Consider the following 19,069-nt stretch of genomic DNA (forward strand, 5'->3'; position numbering starts at 1 on the left):
TGCTGGGAGCTGGCCCAGGACTGGAAACAGAGAGGAGAGAGGGACTGGGGGAGGGGAGGAAAGGAAAGCCCAGAATTGCCCAGGGATTAACCATCTGTGTGTTCTGTAGGGGCTGGTCCCCCCAGGATACCTGATCCCCTTCTCCAGGTATTGTTCAAGTACTTTCCCAGGGATGGACTGGGCTGGGCTGGCAAGTGGGGTGGGGCAGAAGGGGGAAGGAAGAGGGAGAGATAGCAGGGAAAGAGAGAGAGAGAGAGAGAGAGAGTGCAGGGGTAAGCCTCGGGACCTAGAATACAAGGTGGGCCAGCCCTCCTTGGCTGCCCTCAGAGGGGAGTCCGCTAGGCATAGGTAGTCCTCCCAAGGCCTTGGGGCCCAGATGGATGTGGAGGGAGGCTGAGAGCCTCCAGCAGGATTTTCCTCAGGACAGATCCACAAATACGAACTTGAGGGCTGAGTGTCTGTTAACCCACAGGTTTGTGGCTGCCCTTGGGTCTTTCCAATAGTTTAAAATCCTTTTTCATGGGGCACTTGGGTGGCTCAGTCAGTTAAGCTTCTGACTCTTGGTTTTGGCTCAGGTCATGATCTCATGGCTCATGGATTCGAGCCCAGCATTGGGTTTAGGCCTGTCAGTATGGAGCCTTCTTGGGATTCTGTCTGTCTGTCTGTCTGTCTCTGTCCCTCCCCCCGCTCTCTCTCAAGATAAGTAAATAAAGGAAACTGAAAAAAAAATTGTTTTTCGTTCCCCCCAGCCCCGCCTTACCTACTCCTCAGCAGCCATTCCTGGCTTTGAAATCATAGACCTGGCAGCAGGAAGGGACCTTAGGGACCAGTGAGCCTCGTGGTTTTCAAAATGTACCGTGATGAGCCTCAGGGTCTCTACAAGATGAACAGGTGGGGGAAAGGCTGACGGACACCCCCTCCCCTCCCAGAGCTGTGGCAACCAGGCCGCACAGCTTGACTGCTTGGCAGTCCATCTAAGATGTCGCTGTGGAAGGAGTTCTTTGGCTAAAGGCATGACTCTAGGCTTCCTGCCTCACCTTCAAATGTATAGAAGGAGAAACTGAGGCTGAGACTTGCTTGGGGTGATAGGGAGTCCAGTGGCTGAGCTGGGTTTCAGGTCAGGCTTCCCAACCCCCAGGCCAATTGCCTAGTCTCTTCTTTCTCCCCGGGCTCAGTGAGGAAAGGGAAGGCCTTGCAGAGAGGGATGGGCGGTGCCGAGGCCAGGGAAAGGGAGATGTGGGAGCCCCAGAAAGGTGCAGCTCTTCAAAGCATGGGGAAGTCCTCCCCACGGCCCTCCTGCTAAAATCCTGGATCTTGGGCCTGGCCTTCCGTTCCTGCCCAGCAGGGAAACAGCTGCCGGGTGGGGTGAGGGGCGGCCCGGGCGAGGGAGACCCCGGTTTCACACTCTGGGGGCTTAAGCTCTTTGCCCCTCCAGCACAGGGGTGTTGGGATGACTCTGTGTCAGCTGGGTGGGCGACTCTGGCGAGCCCGTCTCTCTCTTTCTTCCAAGGCTGAGTAGACAGCTGGAAGCAGGCCCCAGCCGCTGAGCGGAGCGCTCCAAGCAGAGGTGGCTTCTGGACAGCTGTGGAAGGTCTCATTTGCATACATGCAAATGAGGGCCTGGCTCCTCTCTTTCCCAGCATCATCCAGGCAGACCCAGGTGCTGTTGGAAGAGTCCCAGATCCCGGAACAAAATTAGCCTCTTGAATGGGTTTTTGGGTCTCTCGGTGTGAGATTTCCTTTGAACTCCTTCCCAAACCCTGGGAACCTTCCCAGTCCCCAAGTCTACCTCCCTTCCAGTCATATTAGCTCCTCAAACCCTAGGAGTTAGAGCAGAAGGCAAAGATTTGGAGGCAGCCAGGGGCAGAGGGCAGGGTTCCACCCAAGCAGCCAAGAGGCTCTAGGCGCTTGTCCTGTCTCTGCTACTGTTTCAGTGTTACCCGGGGTGAACCACCTAACCTCTCGGAACCACAGTGTCCCCAGTGGGTAAACAAAGACAGGGGCTGAAGGTCCCTTCTAGCTCCAACAGTCTGCCAATGTTTGTGAACACCTGTGCATTAAAACTCTGTGTTTGTAAATAACAGCTATCAATTCAAGGTCACTAAATTGAAACAGGGGGATGAGGACACAAGGGTGTCTCAAAAGGGCAACAGGGTGGGTTCAGAAGGGGAGGGTGGAGAGCTGTCTGGCCCCTCCATCTCTTCTTTCAGCTCCTTTCTGGGCAACTGCTTTAATCCTCTCTCTCTTAAGACGTATTTCTCTGTTCTTCTGTGCACACAGTAAAATACGAACGTCCTACGACACCAAGTCCAGGGACAGTGACCCACAGAGACTGAGACAAATGTCTCACAGGGGTCTGGTTTCAGATTTCTGGTAGAGAACACCTATTTGGCTTGGCTTGAGTCAGGTGATCACCGCTGGTCCAATCAGCCATGGTCAGGAGGTCAGGGGCAGAGAAAAGAAACATGGCTGCCCGAAGCCCATAGTGTGACACCAGGGGAAGGTTTCCAGGTCCTGGGAAGACACCCAAGGAGGGTCTGCTACATCCTACATAGTGTAAGGTGCTGCATTATGGTGCGGGCTACAGAGCCTTTACAATGAGATTGACACTGGGCTAACATATTTTGTACAAGATTCAACAAACCAATGAATTAGATGCTACTATTAACACATCTAATCCTTATAACTCTCCCTCGAGGTGGGTTCCATTATTCTACCCACTTTATAGATGGGGAACCCGAGGGATGGTGAGGTGAAGGGACCTGTCTAAGGTCAAGCAGCTGATACCCATCTGAGCTGAGATTCTTATCTGAGTCTCACTGAGCATCAGATTTATCTTCTCTAAAGTAGTAACTTCTATTTAGTAGGACTCTTGTGAAGAATAAGTGATGGACGGCGTGGCAAGTGTTTAGCAGAGTGCTTGGCATGTAGTAACCACTTATTTAGGATGAAGTGGCCCTTTGGTCTATACTTGAAGCCCTTTAGGAACTGGAAATGCAGTATCTTCCTTCAATAGAAGGCAGTTTTCCTAGGCACTCCTGACTATTGAAAGGGTCTTATTTCCTGAACTTTTAGACGGGACTGAAATTGGACTCTCAGTAACTTCTAGCCACTGGTCCTAACCCTACTAGTTAGCGGCTGCAGTAGGCAGAATCTTGGCACCTGAAAGATGTCCACGTCCTTGTCCTCAGCATATGTTATGTTGCCTGACAAGGGGGCATTAAAGTTGCAGACGGAATCAAGGGTGCTAATCAGCTGACCTTAAAATAGGGAGATTCATCTGGATTATACAGATGGGTCCAACATAATCACAAGGGTCCTTTAAGATAGAGGAAGGAGACAGAAGAGTCAGCTTCAGAGTCAGGTGATGTGACAAGGTCTAGACCCACCATTGTTGGCTTTGAGGATGGAGGAAGGGGCCTTGAGTCAAGGAATATGACAGCCTCTAGAAACCGGAAAAGGCAAGACAGCAGATCCTCTCCTAGGCGCTATGTTTGTGATAGCAATGATTAAAAAAAAAAAACAAAAAAACACCTAATACAGAGCCATTCCAAGCAAATCAGATGCTTCAAACCAGTACTCGTTTCCTTTGAGTGTCTTCTCCAGACTGTATAACCCCGGTTCCTTTGAGTGTTCCTCACACGCACGCTTTAAAGAGTGCAAACCATATAAGAACTAAGAAGAGACCCTTATATTTAGCATTATTGGCTCATTGGTGACTTTCCATAGTGGTAAACAACCCACGCGGCACAGAATGGATGAAGTGTATGCTGCAAGGGTTTGCAGTGATGGCCGTGGTCATGGGGAAGAGTAAATGCGGGCATAATTTATCACGTCTCAACCCTTCTCAACACCCTGCTAAATATCAGAGTAACCTTTAAAGAAGGCAGAGACCATCAATTAAATAAACAGATGCCTTGATGGAGAATAGAAGTGTAAACACAGGCACCATTTCATAATTTACTGATGGCAAATCAGCCTTGTTCGCTAGGTAGGCTGTTCTCCATCTGCACAAAAGAAAAAGGAGGAAATCCATCAGAACAGGGTGAGGACCTTCATGAAGCCTGCTAGACAACAAAACAGATTACAGAAAAAGGTTTGACGTCTTCTTCCTGGGGTTACGATTTGTTTTAAATGAGAAGTTGCCTATGAATTTGTCTGGAATGATTCAGGCAATGCCTTTGGAGATGCAGGAGGATGGTTCACACCACCTTTCAAGTCCAGCATCCAAAGGTTGTGATTTACGTCTGCACCTTCCCATTCATGATTAAACCATATACACAGGTTACTTAATATAGCTAGAAAAATACACTGAACCATAGTTCCAATGACCTGAGGATGTGTATGACATATTCAGCAAAACTGGGCCAGGGATTAATATTGCTAAGGTCAGTGTGGTCATTTTGGGCACACAGCGGGTAATCTTTCATGAAGGTTCACCACTCCTTGGTATCTTAGTTCATCTGTAATGGCCTGGCAGAGAGAGATGGTTATTAGCAAATAAAATGCACTTAGAGTCCCCCCATGAATCATTTATGGGCGATACCATGCTTAGCAAAGACCATGAAAATACGGCTGTTAAGGGCAACTCAGTCACTATTTCTGGATGGCTTTCAAGCATGACTACTGACCAGAGATACGGGCCTGGCCACACTGGAAAGATTTAAGCCTTCAGGTGGAAGAGGTATGGACCGAGGCGAGCTCAAGAGGGCAGCCAAGTCACCATGTGGTGATACCCATACTGTGAGGGCTTCCTCGCATGAGAAGGTACCCCTTGCCTTACTTCCCTTCATACTCCCACTACAGGCCAGAGGAGGAGAGGTCAGCTGAAGAGGCAATTAATTCAACGGAACTGAGGTTTGGGCAATTAACTTCTAAATACGCAAGCAGTTCAGGAGAAGGAGAAGGTGGTTCCCTCCTAGCACAGCTGTTGAAAGACCGTGTGATGTTATCACGGATTTTGGGTAACCAGCGAAAGTTTTTTAATCCCCACTCTGCCCACACTCAGAATAGCAGAGCTGTGATAGCCTAACGAGGGGGGGCCCCGGGAGCCGAAGAAGGAGAGAACTGGTGCTCTGTGGGTCAACTATAAATAGAACTTAAGATCTTTCTAGAAGGCTGGGGGAAGCAATCAGCTAACTAAAGAACTGTGCAAGGAGTTTGCCCAAGGGTGCAGTTTGACCTAGGCTTTTTGTTTCCTCTGCAGTCGATAAGTGAGGGGAAATGTCTTTGCTTCTTGCAGGTGTGTCTGAATCATAGCAGACCTCCTGCTGGAGACGTGGCGTGCTAGAGAGGAAATGCAGGCTTTCACACGGGGCAGGAGGACCTTGCTCTGAATCTTCGCTCCACTCTGTTTGAGTGGGTGGATCGTAAATAAGTCATTTACCTGCTCTGGGCTCCTCTGTAAAGTAAGGGTCAAAATACTCACCTTACAAAATCCTACCCTGTTAGGAGGATTAATAGATGGTTAACAAACATGCACAATTTTCTAGGGCTGCAGGGAGATAAACTACTGGCCCGGGCAGTTAGAAGATTTTGGTTCTTGGGCCACGTGGGTGGCTTAGTCTGTTAAGTGTTGGACTTCGGCTCAGGTCATGATCTTTCCGTTTGTGAATTCGAACCCCTCATCGGGCTCTCTGCTCTCAGTGCAGAGCCCGCTTTGGATCCTCTGTCTCCCTCTCTCTCTGCCCCTCCCCTGCTCTCCCAAGAATAAATAAATATTTTTTTTTTTTTTGTAAAAAAGAAGGTTTTGGTTCCGGTTCCACCTTCACTACCAGCCCTTTCCCTTATAATAGAACAAGGGTGTGCACCAAGTGCCCCCTATCCTCTGTGTGACTCAGCTTCCCTGGCCCTTCTTCTGGAAGTTCTGGTTCAGACGAGGTAGGGTGGGCCTAGGAATTTGTTTCTGGTCACCAGAGAGGTTTGAGAAACGCTGGATTAGATTACTGTCTTCTGAACATCTCAGATCGTAAGGGTTATAGGGTGGAGGTAAAAATACAGACTTCCAGCACCTCTAGCAAAGAGAGCTAGACAGTTGCATTTTTATTTTTTTTTTTTTAATTTTTTTTTAATGTTTATTTACTTTTGAGACAGAGAGAGACAGAGCATGAACAGGGGAGGAGCAGAGAGAGAGAGGGAGACATAGAATCTGAAACAGGCTCCAGGCTCTGAGCTGTCAGCACAGAGCCTGACGCGGGGCTCGAACCCACGGACCGTGAGATCATGACCTGAGCTGAAGTCGGACGCTCAACTGACCAAGCCACCCAGGCACCCCGACAGTTGCATTTTTAAGCAGCACATCAGGTGATTCATATGAACAGGAATGTTTGGCCAAAGCTAATCGAAGTGATCTTTAGGGTCAAAGTCTATGACTGTCTGCTCTGAGCTGATGTTCAGCTAAGATGCACAGGTGTGGCCGTATCATGTATCAAAATAGGAAACTCTTCTACCCGGTTGGCAAACGGCTGCTTCCCGCACCTCTCTCTAGTATCCTGACCCAGGGCCCTCTTCCCTGAGGACCCCCTCCAACCTCTGCGCATTCCAGTCACTAAAGGGTTAACACCTGTTACACAAGGGGGTCACATTGCCCTGGACCAGCATCTCTCCTGACTGATGGGGAGGAGGTATGGGTGGGTGGGGGGGGGGGGGTGGGTGGGTACCTGGGCCACAACAGGTGTAAAATAATTTCAATGTTACTCCTGCTTACTCCCATTAAAGCAGCAATCAAATCCCAGGCAGCAAAACATTGTGGCAGGAGGCAGAAACCAAGAACAACTTACGAATCTCCTTTCTCCAGCTTTGATTTGGTCTTAGTAGCTAGCTCTTTTTTTTTTTTTTTTTTTTTTTTTTTTTGGTGGTGGTACAACTTATACCTTTGGAATGTCTGTTAGACTCTCGATTGCAAGGAGCGCCCTCCCCCACCCCCCCACCTCAGCTCACCTCAATATGGCAGAAGATCATTTCCTGGCAATGATGCCGCCACCGGGGATCACAGCCTCTACGAGGTCCCCATTGCCATCCGCTGCCCTCTGTTCAACTCTGCCCAGGTCTTGGGGACTGGAATGTCAGCAAGCCACTCACTGCAGTCACAGCCTGGAGGTTCAGCACAGCACATACACCCTGCCCCGCTGCCAGGGCTTCTTGGATGTTAACTCTGGGTAAAAATGTTAACGCAAATCCTTTTAGAACTTTCTTTAAAAAAAAAAAAAAAAAAAAAAAGTCTCTGGCATAAAAACGCTTGTATTCTGTCAAGGTATTTATTGTGAAGGTACCTGGAACGCACAGTGGCAGGAGGCAGCGTAACTTTACAAGTTAAAAGAACAGACTCCAAAATCAGGCTGTTGGGCTCGAATCCAGCACTCACGACCTGGAGCAAACTGTTCTTAGCCTTTCTCAGCCTTTGTTTCCTCATCTGTAAAATTTGAGGATGAGAGGACTGGATTAATCTCATAGGCGCTTTGTGAGAGCTAAGTGAGATTTTGCAAGCAAAGCATGGAGAACAGTGTCTGGCATATAGAAAGAGCTCAGTAATAAACATTTCCTGAAGGCAAACTTTTCCTATAAAGAGCAAGATTGAAAATATTCCAGGCTTTATGGGTTATGTGGTCTCTGTTACAGCTACTCAACTTCGTCGCTGTGGTGTGAAAGCAGCCATGGATGATATTGTTAAGGAATGGGCGTGGCTGCGTTGCAATAAAACTTTATTTACAATAGCAAGTGGCAGGCTGGATTTGACCCACGGGCCATACTTTGTTGACGCTTGTGTTAAAGGAAGACAGGTATCTTATGGGAAGGCAAAACGACTAAATCACCAGGCTTCCTGGATATTAGAATAGTTCAGGAACTGGAAGGCTCTCTAGTTCCTGTGAGTCCCTTTAAAACTGTGTGAGCCAGTTTCTTATAATAAATCTCTCTCCCTCTCTCTCTCCATACATATATATATGATCTCCCATTGGTCTGTCTCTCTGGGGAATAAATCTCTCTCTCTCTCTCTCTCTCTCTCTCTCTCTCTCCATACATATATATAATCTCCCATTGGTTCTGTCTCTCTGGGGAACCCTGACTGATACAAGATCCTTTCCTGGGTCTGTGGCCATATATAGGCTGGAGGCCTTGGGTCAGTCGGCACAGTGGTTGGGGATGAGGCATCAGGTGTCTAGGATCTGCTTCTCTTAGCAAAGGGCTATGGGAGGGAGTCCCTTGAAAGCACCTGAATTCTGGGGTTTGGCTCACCTAGCCCACTGTCTTCCTGTACTGGTTTTCTGGCATCATTCATAGAACTATCAGCCAAGCATCCCGTAGCTCCTGGCATTGTATTGTCCGTTAAAGCCACAACCTAAATATGTAACAATATAGAGAGGCAGCCTGGTGCGGTGGAAGGCAGGTGGGCCCTACAAACAGACAATGACCAAGAGCAACTCACGTAACTTCTACGAGTCCCAGTGTCTCCTCTGCAAAATAGGGATAATGGTGTTTTCTCGTGTGACGGTGGCAAAAATGAAATAAGATGACCTGTATTAAAGTTACTGGTACATGTGAAGTGCTCACCAAGACATTAGTTTCCTTCTCTCCTTCTCCCCTCCCCACCCCTGTCCTGAATCCTAATTCCATCCGTGGTTATTTCCTTTTGGTGCTGCTGGTAGAGTTGGTAGAACTTTCTGGACCTCCTGTTTTGGTACTGCAGAATATCCAGGTCCCGAAAACAGTAATGGCGACCTTACCCCTTCTGTTGCAGGGTGTCTCGTATTCGCAATGCTCCCTTGCTTTCCTTAAGATTGCCTCTTTCGTCCCTTGGAATATTTGCACTAGTCAGCCTATGGCTCTATCTAAAGGACTGGAACTGTGGGGAGAGAGCGCTCTTTGGTTTTGGAGAGCCGTGGATTCCGTGGCAGAGGGCATGATGTGGATTTGGAGCAATGAGAACCCCTGACAAGGAAATAGAAGGCAAAGTTATTTTCATTTCCCTTGTCTTTTTCAAAGGTATTCGTGGAGTATAAAGCTCTTCCTTCTCACTGGATGGAAATTCATGCTGTTCCACGTCTTTTCAGCTCCTTCTTAGACAATAAAAGTCCTGCAGTCACGCTAAGTCACCAGACACGGTCTCAACCCAGAAATCAGAATGCCCAGGCTCTTGCAATACCAACTGTACAACTCATCAGCATGGCTACTGCAGGCAGGAAGCCTGTGGTTGGTGAAGGGATGACGACAGCAGGCTTCTTTTTTCTCTCCCAGTTCCTTCTCCCGGGCAGCCATTCTCCTCCAGCTCATTACAACACTTCTCACACTCATAGGAACTGGAGATCATTTCAGCTTTTCCTTACTGAGGATTGTTAACCCCTCAAGGAGGCCTTCTTGGACAGGGGCCAACCTGACCACGCCTGTTCTCTCTTGCATCATTGGCTTGCAACCGGTCTAAGGGAAGCACTCAGGTGTCCCTGCCCAGGCGTACCATGGGATGTGTAGGTCAGTCTCTAGGACGCAGAAATATCTGCTTCCATCCCTGTTGGGAGAAGCCCAGCCAGCCCATCTCTCCCTGCCTTTTAGATTTCCAGTCTGGAATCCAACATGGATCCACTTCCAGTGCCAGGGGACATGACCCAAGATTTCTGAAGCCCCTTTCATGAGATTTGAGAAGAGAAATAGGTACCTCCGATCCGATCCTCCCTCTTGGAAGGGTTGAGGCTTACAGCACATCGGTATATATATATATATATATATATATATATATATATATTTTTTTTTTTCCCCCAAAGAAATCTTCTCTACAAATCCTTTCCCTTAATCTCTAAGAGCCAGACCATGTCATACCCTCACTGTGAGTGTCAGTGAGAAGTTCAAGTTTGGTAACAAGTTTTAGGATCTTACCTTGAAAATTTACATCTTCTTCCGGGCATCACATTAGAATGCCATGTCTACTGTGTCGTGGGGCCTCAGGGCAAACTTTCCATTTAACATCTTGTTATATTTACTTTGGTCGCCATGCAATTGCAGGCAGAGATGGGGCGGCCAAGGAACTTCCAATGCTTGAAATGCAGATCACCACGCGTCCATGTCGACGCCGTGCGTTTCTTGTTGTCTTGTTGTTGACAGTCACTTGGGAATGAGTAAATGTGGCTGGAATCACCGGAGAGTCTTGTGGATGCACTTGGCCGGAGAATGCACGGTGTACTTCTCAGCCTTCCCTTGGAGAGCATTTTCAGAGAGACCTCAGGGTGCTCTATACTTCTTTTCCTTCTTATCGGCTTCTTCGCTTCTCCACAGGAAGACTGATTAAGCTTAGCTCCCCTGGAGTCAGGTGTGGTTGGGTGGTCAAGAATCCCCGGTGTTTGTTGCTTTCCATCCTTGTCTCAGAGGACTCTTACCTCCTGGGGCTGGGGAAGAGCAGGGGAACTGGCTTCCCAGGGCCTCTGTTGGTTCTCTCTGGCAGAAGGGGAAGTGGGCATTGGGAGGGGAAGCAGGCAGGGAAAGGAGAGGCTGCCATTGTGGATTCCACCAAGGATTTCCAAGGTGGGGCTGGCCTAGAAAGCATACCCACCCCTTCGGCCTAGATGTACCCATTCACTATACCTCCGGGAACGTTTTCCCTACGTTTGACATGTGGCTGTTTCTTCTCTTCTGCAAACTGGTCTGCCTCATGGCAAGATCAGAGTGGGCCAGCACCCTCCACTTCCTGCACCCACACAGCCTCCCCTGCAGGTCACTGGGTGCAGTGGGCACCATGTAAATGCTGAGCTGCTAAAGTCCAATGGCTCAATTAGAAGCAGAAACGAGAGAACCTCATTTACATTTAGTTCTGTTAATGCCACAAGTGCTCATTGAGGGCTTTCTAGGTGTCATCACCACACAGAGGCATTACGTAATTATTTTGGTCTGAAGCCAATGGAAAGATGAAATTGAGTTCTCTAGCCAAACCTGGTTTAACATGCTTACTATGAAAAAAGGAGATTGGGGAAAAAAAGGAAAGATAAGATGAAAAAAGAATCACCCATAATCCTACCATCCCGATAATTACTGTCAATATTTTCTTAAATCTATTTTCATGCATATTGTTGTAAATAATTGAATTTATTTTTATGTTCAATTTTGTTTCCTCCGCTTCATTTCCACTATCTTGTAAAACTGGTTTCTAAACATTGTTTTGATTTTTGATATAGCATTGTTTTGTTTATAAAATAATGGGTGCTCATTATAGGAAATTTGGAAAAGTGGAAGGGTATCAAGAAGAGACTAAATAGCACAAAACAGCTTCCACCCAGACATAGGTACTATATTTCCTTCAAGTCTTTTTTTTCTATGAATTTATTTGTGTGTTTTAGAATATTGGCAACTGTATGCTGTTTACAGTTCTTTTGAGTGTTTTTTTGGGGGGGGTCCCTGGGTGGCTCGGTCAGACTCAGTGTCCACCTTTGGCTCAGGTCATGATCTCATGGTTCGTGAGTTCGAGCCCTGCATCGGACTCTCTGCTGTCCGCGCAGAGCCCGCTTCGGATCCTCTGTACCTCTCCCTCACGGCCTCTCCCCTGCTTGTGCTCTCTCTCTCTGTCTCTCAAAAATAAAGAAACATTAAGAATATTTATGAAGTAATATGTGCCCATGATCAAATAAGAATGGTAAGTATAGGAGTTTAGGATAAAGGGCAGCTCCGTTGTCTACCTCCTCCCACCCCTAGTCCTGATCTTCAGAGGCAGCTGCTTTTAGCCCTTCTGGTATTTTCTTCTGGTGGTTATGTCAGTCTGCATCTCTAGTTGCCACGGGTCCACCACTATTTCCTGCTTATCAGTGTTAGACATTATCCCTTAGACTTCCTGTTCTCATGATGTGGCTTCTCTGTCCCCATCTCCTTCACGGTGATAATTCCCCTGCTGGTTACTTTTCGCTACATCTTTTTAATCTTGCTCTATCAACCTTACCCAGTTATTTTTGACTCTTCGTTTACTACGGGGAGGATAATAACCCTCCCCACCACCTGCCCTTTCTCAGGTTCCCTCCCCGTATTCCATGGATCAACTTCAGTCTCCAGTCCTTTGGCTTTTTCAGTGTCAGGATTTACATGGTGCTCTACATGTAACGATTAAGTTTTCCATCTTCCCCTGTAGGTTCTTCTGGAAAACTGAGAATCAGTAAACAGTGTTTGTGTCGCTGAGGCTGTGTCACTATGGTTCACCGCAGGCTCCACGGGGCATTTGCTGCTTGAATGGCTGTTTTGCCTAGGTTTCCCTCGTCTGTTTGCTTTATCTTTAGCAAATTCTCTATTTCACCCCAAATGTTCCATCCAACCAGGTAACCCAGGAAGTATGTTGTTTTCCAGAGGTCTTGTCTTGCTCTGATCTACACTGCCTGCCGCAAGCCTGCTGCACAGTCCCGGCGGAGAATCCCTCTCTTCCACATCTTTCTCATGGATGCCATGTTTTCCTTCATCTAGGTTTCTGTTTAGTTGCAGTCCATAAAGTAACTTCCAGAAGCTTGGTGTGAACCAGGTAAATTTTTTGAGCCCTTGAATATTCCACCGTAACCCTCCAGCGGTGTTTCTGTCAGGTATAGAATTTGAGATTCAGGGCAATTCACTCTGAGAACGTTGAAATTCACCCTTACTGCTTATGCAAAACCTCAGGCCATCCTGATTCCAATTCCCTTGCAGATGGCTTATTTTTTACACCCTGGAAAGTTTCAGGTTTTTATCTTCATCCCCAGGATTCTGAAATTTTCAATCATGTGCCAAACACAGGTCATTTTTCAGTTACTGTGCTGGGCATTTGAGGGTCCTTTTGTTCTGGAAGCTTACGTCCTTCAGCTCTGGAAAAATTTGTTGTGCTATGTCTTTGATAATTTCTTCTCTGGGTTTTCTGTGTTCTCCCTGGAACCCTAATGTTTGAATATGGAGTTTCTGGATTGAGTCTTGATTTCCTTATCTTTTCTGTCCTCTAAAATTTTGATTTACTTTCGGGGTGCCTGGGTGGCTCAGTCAATTAAACACCGACTTCAGTTCAGGTCTGATCTTGTGGTTCAAGCCCCACGTCAGGCTCTGTGCTGACAGATCAGAGCCTGGAGTCTGCTTCGGATTCTGTGTCTCCCCCTCTCTCTGCCCCTCCCCATTCATACACTGTCTTTTTCTCTCAAAAATAAATAATAGACATTAAAAGAACAATGAAAAAAAGTAAACATTAAAGAATGTTGATGTACTTGGAGAGTTCCTATAATTTGAGTCTTTTATATTGATACATCTGTGTGTGTGCATGTTTAAGAGTGGAACACACACGAGGTGCCTGGGTGGCTCAGTCGGGCTCAGGTCATGATCTCGCGGTTTGTGACTTTGAGACCCGCGTTGGGCTCTGTGCTGACAGCTCAGAGCCTGGAGCCTGCCTTGGATTCTGTGTCTCCCTCTCTCTCTGTCCCTCCCCTATTCGTACTCTCTCTCTCTCTCAAAAATAAATAAACATTAAAAAAAAAAAAAGAGGGGAACACACTGGTGTCTTATCAGGGGTGGTTTAAGGGGCACTTGACAGCTTTCTGTGCCAAAGCATGGCAGGGTATGGGAATAGACTGTCCCACCTACAGATAGTCAATGAATTCTTCTGCGGTCACTTCCTAGCCTCACCCCTGCCCTGATTTCACACTGACACTGCTGAGTGCCCAGGCTTCTTCCTTTTTGGTCGAATCACCCAGCGAATGTGCTCTAGGTTGGGGACTCATCACCCCACTGGGTCAGTTACCACCAGTCCATGCAATGTCCAGCTTGGCCACGTCTTTTGAAGTTGGGCCCCCTACTCGCTCTGTTTTTCTTTACCATCATTTAGTGGGATCTCAAAGAGAGCTGCATGTAGTTAATGTGCCGTTTTTTACTGGAATTCTCTATAACCTATTTTTAGGCAAAAAAGCTTTATCGAGATAAAATAAAATAACATACGCTCCTTTTAGGTGTACAGCTCACCAAGTTTGAACAAACCCATGACAGTCAAGATGTAGTGCGTTTCCATCTCCAGAAACTTCCTTTGTTCCCCTTCCCTGCCAATCCTGACACCCCCCTCCTTACCCAACCCCAAGGAACTTCTAGTTTTGCCTGTTGTGGGTTTTTATATACACAGAACACACAGCATATGCACTCTGGGTCTGGCTTCTTTTTCCTGGCATAACGTTTTCGAGTTTCTTCCAGCTTGTTGTATAAATCACTACTTTGTTCTTTTTATTGCCGAGCAATATTCTGGTATATAAAGGAGCCACGGTTTGTTTGTTTATTCGCCTGTCGGTGGGCATTTGGGTGGCTTTCCATTTTGATGAAGCGATGACGAGTCTTCACATTCAAGGGTTTTTTTGTGAACATACACTTTTATTTCTCTTGGTGAAATACCTAGGAGCGGGGTTGCTGGGTTATGCGGTAAGAGTGTGTTTCACCTTATGAGAAGCTGCCAAACTATTCTCTAGGGCGGTTGGACTATTTTAAACTCTCGCCAGCTGTAAATGAGGGTTCTATTTACTCCACGTCTTTGCAAAACTTAGTACTCCCCTTTGTGGTTGTAGACATGCTGATGGGTATGTAGTACAGTCTCACTGGTTTAACTGGGATTTCTCTGATGCCTACTGCCCCGGATCATCTGTTCATGTGCTTCTTGGTCATTTGCATGCTTTTCTGGGGTGGGGCGTCTTCAAATCTTTAGCCCCCTTTAATTGGGTGATGGTCTTATTTAGTTGGAAAGTGGTTTTACATTTTGGAGTCAGGTCTCGGGTCAGGTAGTCCCTCTATCTTTTTGAACCCTGGGCTTCCCCCTTTCATGTTGTATTATAAGAAGTTCTTTGTGTAATTCCTTTGAAAACATGATATTTTATTTTATTTTATTTTATTTATTTAAAAAAATTTTTTGTAACATTTATTTATTTTTGAGACAGAGAGAGACAGAGCATGAATGGGGGAGGGGCAGAGAGAGAGGGAGACACAGAATCGGAAGCAGGCTCCAGGCTCTGAGCCATCAGCCCAGAGCCCGACGCGGGGCTTGAACTCACGGACCGCGAGATCATGACCTGAGCTGAAGTCGGACGCTTAACTGACTGAGCCACCCAGATGCCCCGAAAACATGATATTTTAATCTTTCTTGCTATTCTGCTGCACACATGTACCATTATTTCTATAACAGGTTTTGGTGTTGTTCAACATTTTGCTTTACGATTGGTTTACCAACAGCCCAATGTATGTCCTCTAGCAGAAACCTGGTTTGTTCCTTAAGATAGATTCCTAGAAGCAAAGTAGCGAGGTCAAAGGTTAGAGCATATTAAGGGCTTTTGATATATACTGCCAGATTGCTTCCCAAAAAGTTGGTACTAATTTAAAGTGTCACCAGTAGAAGATAAGACCCCACCTTACACCACTGTTGCCAGCCCTGGGTATCCTTATTTGAAAAGAATTTGCGAAATTTTTTTAAAGTTTTAATGTTTATTTATTTTACAGAGAAAGAGAGACAGAGCATAAGCGGGGAGGGGCAGAGAAGGGGACACAGAATCCGAAGCAGGCTCCAGGCTCTGAGCTGTCAGCACAGAGCCCAACACGGGGCTTGAACTCACAGACTGCAAGATCATGACCTGAGCCGAAGTTGGACGCTAAACCAACTGAGCCACCCAGGCGCCCCCCCCCCCCATTTCTTTCTGTGACTAGGAAGGTGTGGGTGGGTGGGGTGGCTTTCAACACTGAGGGGATCCCAAAGAAGGAGGGACAAAAGCTAGCCTTCGGGGAGTTAAATTGTAACTTTGTTGCCTAATGGAGCACAGCAGTGATACGCAAGGTCACCAGACAGGGTCAAAATGGCTCCCAGGCCAGCAAGTTTTGATAGTAACCTCAACAAAAGAATTGCCAGGCCTAAATAATAAGTTTGTCTCTCAGGAGCGGGGTGCAATGCTCAGTAATCAAAACGAGTGTGAAAATGCCCCCGAGCCTGTGGGGGAAAAAGAAAGTCACACGAGTTGTAATCCTTAAATTTCACTGGATCTTGCCTCAATCTGGTCATGAAGAATAACCCCTGGAATATTTTGAACCCAGGAGTGCCTCACTCACTCTCCCAATAAGCACTCTAGTACAGAGGTGGGAGTCCTCAGGGGTGTCTCCCATGCTGGCCAACCATAGTCCTTGCCCAGTCCTTCTGGGAGTCCCAAGGGCATGTCCCCCACATACACTTCAAAAAAAATTTTTTTTAAATGTCTTTATTTATTTTGGGGAGACAGAGAGACAGAGTGCGAGCAGGGGAGGGGCAGAGAGAGCGGAGACACAGAATCTGAAGCAGGCTCCAGTCTCCGAGCTGTCAGCGCAGACCCTGGCATGGGGCTCGAACCCATGAACTGTGAGATCATGACCCTAGCCGAAGTCAGACGCTTAACCAACTGAGCCACCCAGGCGCCCCCCCCCACATACTCTTGACAACTCTTACGGGGGTCCCTGAGAAGCTCCATACATGAGCCCGCAAACAAGTCTTCCCCCCATATCTCTGGGAACTCCCAGGGGCCCACAGATAAAAGTGCCCCCAATATTATCAGGTCCCCAAATAGTGTCTCACACCTGCACCTCTACATGTTCTTCTGCCCAAATATTCCCAGGAACCCAGAGAGAGTTGCACCTGAGTTCACCAACAAGCCCCCCCCCCCCCCGCCCCCCACTTTTGCAGAGAAACCAATGCCCCAGCATGGGGCTCCTCTGGTTCTAGAGCTTCCCTCTGGTCATCTGACTGGGCACTTCCAGCTCTTGGTGGCTGATGATGTCCCCTCTCATTGAAGCCTTTGGGATGCCGTAGCTGCAGAATAATTTGGGGCAAACTGGGGTAGATATTATCTTCCTCCTCTGTTAGAGAGAGAGTGGCCAAGCAGCGCTGGCTGTGACTCAGTGCAAGGAGTCTCGAAGGTCAGAGAATGTGGAGATTGGAAGACCTTCCTGGCCAAAGAGCCACATGTCCAAAGGAACACTTAAGGAACGTAGGACTCATGCAGAAAGGCTGACACATAGAGTCCGGGGGAGAGGGTGAGGAGACATAAGGACAGAGGCATCAATGGGATCAGGTCACGAAGGGTCTGAAATTCTGTGATCTGAAATTTAGATTTCATCCTGGAGAGAATTCAGATTTCGTTTGGAAGATAGCTTCTGGAGCGTTTTAAACAGTAGAGTCAGTGGGCTCAGATTTGCGTCTTGGAAAAATGTGATAGCCGTGTGGCAACTGTGTGGAGTATAGACTAGAGGGGGCCAGGGAGAACAGGTTGAAGGCCTAGTCCAGATGAGAAATTTTGAGGCTTGAACTAGTGCAAGGTGGAAGGGGAGGATAGGATGGAGGGGGGAGAGGTATAAAAGTTAGACCACCTCCCCAACCCCTAGGACAGGTCTCATCTCTCGTGGGATGGCGGGAATGAAGCAAAGGGAAAAGAAGATGCTTTGATGCGTCACCCTGGATCCCTCAGGACTGAAGGACTTACACCGCCAGCCCCTAGGAGAATTGCCCTCAGCTGAAGACAGTTACCTTGTCCAAGATCATACCATCTTCATGGACATCCTACCATCAGTGACAGGTCCACGTCAGGGTACAAAATCTACATCCCAGGCCCTCGTCCCACCTTGAGACAACTCTGAGGGCCACACGAATTCAGAGCTCCCTCAGGGTCTGGCTGAAACCTTAGTTGACACTTCACTGCAGCTCGACGTCTTCTTTTTCCAATCCCGCTTTGCCTCCCTTCCTTTCCACAGGTGGGCACCCCAAGAGTGCTTTCTAGCACGTCTCCCTACGCCAATCTTCATCTAAGAGGCTGCTTTATGGGAAACCCAAACCTGCAGCCAATGACGTCCAACCCGTTGGCTTGTGAGCAGTGTGGATGGCCACATCATTCACCGATAGGTAGCATGAGGAAAGAGGAGGTGATTTGGGAGGGAGACCATGAGTCCACCTTTGGAAAAAACGGAGCTTGAACTTCCTGAGACTTCAGGGAGTGGGACTACATTTCAAAATCAACGTGTAGGCTGCAAGTGTAAATTTGGGAGTCGTTAGTGTTCTGGGGTTAGCCGAGCATCAATCTGTCTCACTTGGGCTTTCGCACTCGCTATTCCCTTGACGCCTGTGTGGTTGCTGGTTTCTTCTCATTCAGACAATGAGATGTCAGATGTCAGCTTTTCCAAGAGGACTCCTTAGTCACCCAGTCTGAAGTGGCACCCCCTTCTTTGTTACCACCTCACTCTAGTTTACCTTTTTTGCATATCTCTTAGTACTATCTGACATACTCTTATTTGTATCTCTGTCCTTCCCCCACTGGAATGTAAGTCTTTAAAATGGAGGGTCCTTACGGAAGTTGCTCACTATTCTGTCCCTAGCATCCAGAGCAGGGCCTGGCACATGGTAGACGTTCAATAAACATTGAATAATTGGCTGAATGAATCTGTTCTTTGTCTGCTGTGGACACTTACTAGATGGAACTTGCTAGACTGCACACCCTCAGGTATTGCATCAGCTGGAATTAAATCTGAAGTCCCCGCACTCTTTGTCTCCAAGTTTCTGGCATTCTCTGCAAGAAAGCCTTCCCGAAATATGGCCATTTATTCATGTGAATCCAGACCATCCTTTCCTTGGCCACCAGTTCATGTCACCTTTTGGATGATGATTCTTCCTCATTTTGTTTTCCCCTGCACCAGTGGCTTGATTGGTGGTGATTAGCAGACGGTGGTCCATTTATGTGAAACACCTGCTTCCCACCTGTGTCCCCCATGAGCAGTCAGCTTTGGACCCAGTGCAGGAAGCTGGTGGGTGTCCTTCATAGCTGAGTGGGCTTCCAGAATTTTCTCCAGGAGTCAGATCCAAACTGGCACCATATGGGTAACCATCTGTACGTCATTTTGCCAGCATCGCATCCAACACATCTGCCAGCTTGTGAAAGAGACCTGGAGAGGGCTGGGGGCACCAAGGAGGATTGACAGAAAAACTGGCCCAAGAAGAAGGCCGAGCCAGACAGAGCAGTTTCCACTTTGTGAGTCAGGTTGTGATTCAATTGGCCTCCATTCACTTGTTCCTGGCACCTGCAAACATGAGCTCAGAAGGTGGTGTTCTTTCACTGCTCCCATCAGT

The sequence above is a fragment of the Panthera uncia genome (genome assembly GCF_023721935.1).
Source record: "Panthera uncia isolate 11264 chromosome B3 unlocalized genomic scaffold, Puncia_PCG_1.0 HiC_scaffold_1, whole genome shotgun sequence".
In the NCBI taxonomy this organism is placed as follows: Eukaryota; Metazoa; Chordata; class Mammalia; order Carnivora; family Felidae; genus Panthera; species Panthera uncia.